Genomic DNA, 8,618 nt, shown 5'->3' on the forward strand with positions numbered 1-8,618 from the left:
AGGTTTTTTCGGTAAAGTCACCAGGTAGGTAAAAAATTTAAATTAATAAAAGTAAATAAATAAAAAAAAATATGAATTTTACTTTTTACCTACGTGACTTTACCCAAAAAACTAAGAATAATGCTAAGCTGTTAAAAAAATGCACAGGACATGTGTTTGTTTGTTTTGTAGTTTAATCAGCTGGATGTGACGGAACAGAAAGTGGCCACGGTCATTGGGTTCCAGAGAGCTTCATCGCCAGGAAAGTAGCGGACAAAGCACAAGACAGGTGCCTAGGTTTTTAAGCCAAAGATTTTAATGGTTTTGATGTTCTTATTACCTGTGCCTACTTTACAATGTCAGTCATTTACACCATTGGAACCTCCTTTGCCAGTAGCAAAATATGATATTTTGCTTACCCCGAGCTCTCATACTCTGATGGTGCATTGTCTTTGAGTTGTGCGCCTTTTGGCGTCATCTGGTCCAACACCATGTGAGACTAGGCTCTAAGGAAAGCTGTCTCGGGTGTGGACCAATCAATTTCAAGGACCATGTGAGACTAGGCTCTAAGGAAAGCTGTCTCGGGTGTGGACCAATCAACTTCAAGGACCATGTGAGACTAGGCTCTAAGGAAAGCTGTCTCGGGTGTGGACCAATCAACTTCAAGGACCATGTGAGACTAGGCTCTAAGGAAAGCTGTCTCGGGTGTGGACCAATCAACTTCAAGGACAGTGCACACACATTATCAGAGATGTGTTTTTGTTTGCATTTTGACCGCAAGTGTTGTGGTTAATGCAAACATGATCCCTTGTATAAAGGAGTCAGTTTTGTCCTCAGATAGAAGGATAAAAAACAATTATCAATGCCAATGAAGTAGTGATATCTGGCATGAAGCTGTTGTACAGTGCCGCGTATTGTTTACAGCAGAGACATGAACACCTCGTTAGATAACCTGTCGTAAAAGTATAAGAAAGGCATACAAGTTAAAATCATGCCATGGTTTTTTAAATTAATACGAACACGTCGTGGAATCGTTTGTTTTTGCCTTTTGGGTGTGTGACAGAAGCGGTGGTACGAGCGGTAAGTGAACAGATTTCACCTGGCCTTGGTCCTTACGCCTTGTACAAACAGACATCGGGGTGGAAGTCGCCTCCAAGGTTTGGCAAAATCGGTGCTTCATTCAAAACCTGGTGGGATCTGCAGCAGCCTTTGCCTCCTGCACATTGCATTTTTGCCAGGTAAAGTGTCCGCATCACTGGACACAGTGGCATCTTAAGAAGCCCATTGATATGAATCGGTTCCATTCCGTGTTATGATATGTTGAACTGACCACCTGCAGTCTTTGTCCTTTACCCTGAAGGAACCTAGGACGAGTTCTGGGCATACCCACTCCTGTTGCTGATCTCCCACACAAGCTCTCCTACTGGGTCAAGTCAGAATTGATTCACTCATGCAGGTGGCTGGAGTGAAGGAGGTATGGGACATGCTGCCACCACATCAGTCCACACAGCGACACGTTCATCCAGTGAACAATATTCAGATGTTTAAATGTTCGTTTTCTTGAAGTCCAGCCCGCCAACTTTACAAAGCTGGCTTGAAGTCCCTGGCAATGCTGGCCAACGCTGACCCCAAGGATCTGGTGCAACAGATTGAGTTCCTGCCACTCAGAAAGGCCAAGCAGATCGTTTTCCTGCCAAGGTAACCCTCCAACCTCCCACCCAGCCCCACCCTCCCCACCCAGCCCCTCCCCACCCTCCCCACTCAGCCCCTCCCCACCCTCCCCACTCAGCCCCTCCCACCCTCCCCACCCAGCCCCCACCCCCCACCCAGCCCCACCCTCCCCACCCAGCCCCTCCCCACCCTCCCCACTCAGCCCCTCCCACCCTCCCCCTCAGCCCCTCCACACCCTCCCCACCCAGCCCCACCCCCCCCCAGCCCCACCCTCCCCACCCAGCCCTCCCCACCCTCCCCACTCAGCCCATCCACACCCAGCCCCTCCCCACCCTCCCCACCCGCCCCTCCCCACCCTCCCCTCCCACCCAGCCCCACCCTCCCCACCCAGCCCCTCCCCACCTTCCCCTTCCCCCCACCCAGCCCCACCCTCCCCACCCAGCCCCTCCCCACCCTCCCCACTCAGCCCCTCCCCACCCTTCCCACCCAGCCCCACCCCCCACCCAGCCCCTCCCCACCCTCCCCACTCAGCCCATCCCCCCCTCCCCCCCCACCCCCCCCCCCTCCCCACCCAGCCCCCACCCCACCAGCCCCTCCCCACCCTCCCCACCAGCCCCTCCCCACCCTCCCCTCCCCACCCAGCCCCACCCACCCCACCCAGCCCCTCCCCACCTTCCCCTTCCCACCCAGCCCCACCCTCCCCACCCGCCCCTCCCCACCCTCCCCACTCAGCCCCACCCTCCCCTCCACCCCCCCCCCCAGCCCACCCTCCCCACCCAGCCCCACCCCACCCAGCCCCTCCCCACCCTCCCCACCCAGCCCCTCCCCACCCTCCCCTCCCCACCCAGCCCCACCCTCCCCCCCAGCCCCTCCCACCTTCCCTCCCACCCAGCACAACCCCACCCCATTTTTGGATGCACTTCGGACGGACGGACGGACACAATAATCCCCTGTGGGCTGGTGGAACCAGGAGGTTCCTGCCGGTACCAAGATTCTGATTCTGAGCCCCACCTGCGTTGATCTTTGCCAGCTCTTGATGACGGACAGAGCTGTAAGCGTTGCGAGAAGAAGCTGCAGAGCTGCTGGCCGTGCCGCTCTCCCTCTCGCACTCACGTGACGACTTTGTGAACATGCAGCAGGTTTTTTGCTTTTTTAACGCTGAATTTTAACGGTGTAGAGTGTGTTCTAGATTTGAAGCTTTCGCGACTGCAAGGATTCATACTCTTAGGTTTTTTTCGGTAAAGTCACTAGTAGGTTAAAAAATTAAAATTAATAAAAGTAAAAAAAAAAAAAATTAAACTCCCAATCCTCAGATGATATACGGCCAATTTCCTCCAACAACGTGCTCGCCACACTACACTTCCCATCGTGGTGCCTTGCGACAGACGCGTGTTTGTATGCTTGGACTCCTTTCGCACCGTATGTATCCAAGCGCGCTAATCGGAGGTACGGAGAAACAAGCAAGACACGAGTTTGAAATGTTTCAGACGCGTGTCTTGATGTCCAGAGAAACATGTCGAGACAAATGGAGAGGAAAAAATGGTTGAGTTGCACAGACCAGGTTTTGCTATGATCTTCTGAGTACTGGAGTCTATGTTTTTTTTTATGATTTAATATTTACAAATGCAAAATTTTGCAATGTAGACACATATAGTTTTTGGGGGAAAATCTTATTCGCTGTTATTTTCACCGATGATTGGAGTGGTTTGTCCTGATATTCATATTTTTGTGTGGGTTAATGTCGCTGCGTGGCTAAAATCCGCGATTTATCATTGATGGGTAATTCCGAGTGCCGCATTTACAGGTGAGGTCCCGCCCATCACCACAACGTATCGGGAGTTCTGTACCTACTGAAGTGGCAGTCAGGTTCAACTTAAATAAAATATAAAAACACGAAGTGTATATCTTTTTTAATGTTACTTGTACAACTGAAAATGACAAAATGCACAAAACTTGTTTTTCCTAAGTATGCTGAACAATTTGTTCAGATGCTTAAGCTTCACGACATCAGCACTTGCAGCAGGTCATTTGTAATTCAAGAAAAATCCGTCAAACATTTTTTTTGCAAATGGCATACGAAGTGCAAACCTAATGGCGAAGATAAGCAGCTGCATTGTCTACTGAGAGTGATCACAATGTTCTAAGTAAAAATTCCCAATTATTTCCAATGGGACATGATCCAAACTGCAATGTGTAAAACCTTTGGTGCCACTGCAAAACATGCCAGTACCACAACATTTGGGCATTTTAAGAATGAACGCTTGTCTCAAATTCTGAAGACGTTTAAAGTAACTGCATTTGAATATTTTGAAAACCCTATATTACATGCATACAGTACACACAGTAGAACACCATCAGTACAATTAAAGGTATTCAATTTGTAAAACTTAAATGGTGTAATGAAAAATGATAAAAGTTGCTCCTGTGTACAAAGAGTATTTCAGTTTTGTTGCAAAAGAAGGCTAACATAAGAATTAGCTAGCAGAGGGAGGAAATAAATCTTTGGAAAATTGTTTACAAAAAGCAAATGAACACAATGTCTAAATGAAAAAGTAGGTGTTTACGCCTCACCAACAGAGCACAGATCATCACAAACGAATAACCAAATAATGTCCAGATTTACACTTTTTAGAGCTGTCAAATGATTACAGATTTCAATTTTTCAAAAACCTCATCAGTTGCATACAAGATAAACAAAAAACATGCAACCAAATATTTAATAACGATGCAGAAAAACCTTCTACAAGTGGGTAACCGGGGCAGGAATTACACAACTCATGCTGTATCGCAAACACCAGCACCTCTAACAGACCTTTGTATTTTGTAATAATAAAATGTAAACTTGCACAACGGCCCATTGGGGCTACTGTGGCCTAAATCATGAATACAAAGTTTCGGTTTTAGCTCCATTTAGCCAAATATCTGCCAGTGACATACGTACACGCTGTGTTACAGACACCCCCACAGTTAACAGTTTGAATTAAAAGCAAAACACAGTACTAACCACTCCGCCTCCACATTACCATAATGGCTATTCTAGTAAACTATAAGCTCCGTAAAAATATGTCTATTCTTCAGATTAAACAGTCATGCATTTCTTACAGTGGACACAGAAGATATACTGGTGCAAACAATAATAGAAACATTCCTGCATCTAGTAGAGTCCTGCCAACATGATAGTTTCCACAAAGATAAATGATGTGAAGTGCTTCAGTGAAAGCCGTGTAAATGATCAATAGCAGAAACAATTTTAAAACAAATTCTAGTTGCCATTATAATAGAAGCAAAATACACCAATTACTTGACAACCTCCAGCCAGAAGGGCAGAAATGTGGAGAAAATGAAGGAAATTGACAGGTCAAGCAAGAACTGGTAAATGGGAAGTTGACAAATCGGTCGTGATGCTCATTGTGGTGCATCTGGAAGCACGTAGAGGCTCCCCTCCCCACCCAGCCCCACCCAGCCCCACCCCCCACACAGCCCCACCCAGCCCATCCCCTCCCCACCCAGCCCATCCCCTCTCCACCCAGCCCCACCCCTCCCACCCCCCACACAGCCCCACCCTCCCCACCCAGCCCATCCCCTCTCCACCCAGCCCGACCCCTCCCAATTTTGGATGCACGACGGACGGACGGACACAATAATCCCCTGTGGGCTGGTGGAACCAGGTGGTTCCTGCCAGTAATATCAGCATTGTTTGGGGACTCCTGGAATAGCAACGAAATTTCGCAGAACAAATGCGATGCAGTACAGCAAGTCCTCAACTTGCGCCGCTCCTATAGAAGCCGTTTCACTATAACGTCCCCAAACGAACTGGGGGACGTAATTAGATTTAAAATGCATTTGATTCATAAAGTTGTTTTGAACATTTAACGTCAAGAACGCCATCGTTCGGGACAGCGCACGTGACGACACGGCTCCCCCTAGTGGCCGCTAAAGCCACAGGTGACAACATCGCCGCCCACGCGATACTGAATGCAATCGATACTGAATACTGAATGCAATTGTACAGAAATGCATGCTAATGCACGATTTTTTATGAAACATTTTCAAATGCCTTATTAAAGCAGTTGATGTTATCCTCTTGGTTCTTTCGGTAAAGTCACGTAGAAGGAAAATAATAAAATAAAACAATAAATAATTATTTTATAAAAAGAATTATTTTCTTCTTGGTTCTTTCGGTAAAGTCACGTAGAAGGTAAATAATAAAATAATAAAAATACAACATTTAATAATTCTCACGACGTTGCGTTGTGGCCGAAACGTCGTGAGAATTATTTTATGTTTTATTTTTATTATTTTATTATTTTCCTTCTACGTGATGACTTTACCGAAAGAACCAAGAAGATGAATCCCTGCAGTCACAAAAGCTTTAAATCAGTTGACGTTACACAACATGGAAATACATTATTTTGAACTCAAAAGCACGTAATAGAAAGAAAAACACCTCAACAATTCCTTGCTGTGGGTAAACCGTGTTGCTGGTTGCGTACACACACACACAAGCACACAGTTCCATCTTAGTAACAACAATACAAATATGCTGATAAATACTCTGTTTCTTTCGCTAAAGCCACATAGGTATAAAAAAAATTAACCCGTAAAAACAAAGTTTTTCACTATAAATCCTTAATATGCGTGGCATCGGTTTTATTTTATTATTCATTTCTGTTTTTCTTGAGTAAGAGTTTCATTTTTATCACATTGGTATTTTAAATTAAATATGAAAAAAAAATTCCTAAAAAGTTGAAAATTTTGGAAAAAAAATTCACGAAAATAAATTGTCACGCACAACGAGTCTGTGTGCAAAATGTCAGCTCGATTGGATCACGGGAAGTGGGTTAAAAAAACGACCGAAAGATTTGCACGGTCGTAAGCGCGCAAGCAAGCAAGCAAGTGAACTTAATAAAAAGGATTTAATAAACAAAACTAAATCACGACGTTTCGATTGCAACACAATCATCATCATCATCAGGTGGGAAAACCACAGCGAGAACATTGTTTTGCTACCTACGTGACTTTACCAAAAGAACCAAAGAGTACGGATCGCTGCAGTGACGTCAACGTCAACTCCAGATCGCTGACAACCAAATCGTCCGTCGTGCCAGGCCGCCATGTTGGCCGAGTGGGTGGGCAGCACGCGCCACGGGCGGACAGAGCCCTGATTGGCTGAGAGCCGCGCGTGCGTCACGCCTCCCTCCCATTGGCTGCTGCTGCTGCTGGTCAACTCACCCGCCCACGTGGTCAGCACGTGACCTCAGAAACAGCTGCGACGTTCGTTTCAACGCCCCAGGCCTCTCCTCTCTCTCACCTCTCTCTCGTTTGCCTCCCTTACGACGCTTTGCTCGACATTGTTTGTGTTGCTCTACACCAACTGCTGCTGCTGCAGGTTCGACGGCGGCTGGTGAATCCCGTAGCGGGTACGTGGCTACTCAGGGCTCACGCTCTTGACAGACAACTTGATCTCGTCCACATGTCTTAGCCACTCGGCGTTGTTGGATATGGACGTGATGAGTAATGTTACTAACTTTTTTAAAACACACGCTTTAATGAAATGTACCCTGCTGTTTGTAGATTTGAAGCTTTCGTGACTGCAAGGATTCATATTCTTAGGTTTTTTCGGTAAAGTCACGTAGAAGGGAAATAATAAAATAAAAAGTAAAACATAATAAAATAATATAATATCTTTTAATGTTTAATTTTTATTATTTTATTATTTTTATTAATAATATAACAATATTTTTTTTCATGTTTTATTTTTATTTTATTATTTTCATTAATAATATAATAGAATATATTTTTAATGTTTTATTTTTATTAGTTTATTATTTTTCTTCTACGTCACTTTACCGAAAGAAACAAGAAGATGTACCCTACTATTTCTAGATTTGAAGCTTTCGTGACTGCAATGATTCATATTCTTAGGTTTTTTCGGTAAAGTCACGTAGAAAGGAAATAATAAAATAAATAAATAAAGCAATAAAATAATATATTATTATGTTTTATTTTTATTAACAATATATATTTTTTATTATGTTTAATTTTTATTATTTTATTATTTTCCTTCTACGTCACTTTACCGAAAGAACCAAGAAGATGTACCCTACTATTTCTAGATTTGAAGCTTTCTTGACTGCAAGGATTCATATTCTTAGGTTTTTTTGCTAAAGTCACGTAGGTAAAAAAATTTAAATTAATAAAAGTAAAATTAAAATAAAATAAAAATCACGACGTTTCGGAGGCAACACAAGCTTCCGTCTTCAGGTGGAACCATCACAGCACGCTTACTGTATCAAGTAACTTATTTTACTTTTATAAATTTTAATTTTTTACCTACGTGACTTTACCGAAAAATTCTATGTACCGTACGAGTAATGGAAGAACTCCAGCAAGTGACCCCGAGGCTTGCCGTGACACTATACACTTCTACACGATACACTACACTATACACTACTATACACTACACTGTTCACTACTATACACTTACACTATACACTGCTACACGATACACTACACTATACACTACTATACACTACTATACACTACACTATACACTACTATACACTACACTATACACTACACTATACACTACTATACACTACACTATACACTACTATACACTACACGAAACACTACTATACACTACACTATTCACTACTATACACTTACACTATACACTGCTGCAAAGGTCCAGGCCAGAAAAACATGTTGTTGTTGTTGTTGACCAGTGTTATAAACACTTGATGTTTGTGTCTAGCAACGAGGCGGCTTGCACTAAAGTATGTCAAACACTTCGCCGCATTTCACCGTGGCACTCTATTCATTGATGGCCGTCGAGCGCGTCATCTCAAGCAACTTGACAAGGCCAAGATCACATCTCCATTCATATAAAAGGCAAAGTCGTGATTGTGTTTGTTCAAAATGTTTAGCGTACTTCCCGACATGCAACAAACTTGAAATTTGCCATG

Source organism: Lethenteron reissneri, unplaced genomic scaffold (assembly GCF_015708825.2).
Source record: "Lethenteron reissneri isolate LAM-NWPU_2019-01 unplaced genomic scaffold, ASM1570882v1 scaffold_1434, whole genome shotgun sequence".
NCBI classification, from domain to species: Eukaryota; Metazoa; Chordata; class Hyperoartia; order Petromyzontiformes; family Petromyzontidae; genus Lethenteron; species Lethenteron reissneri.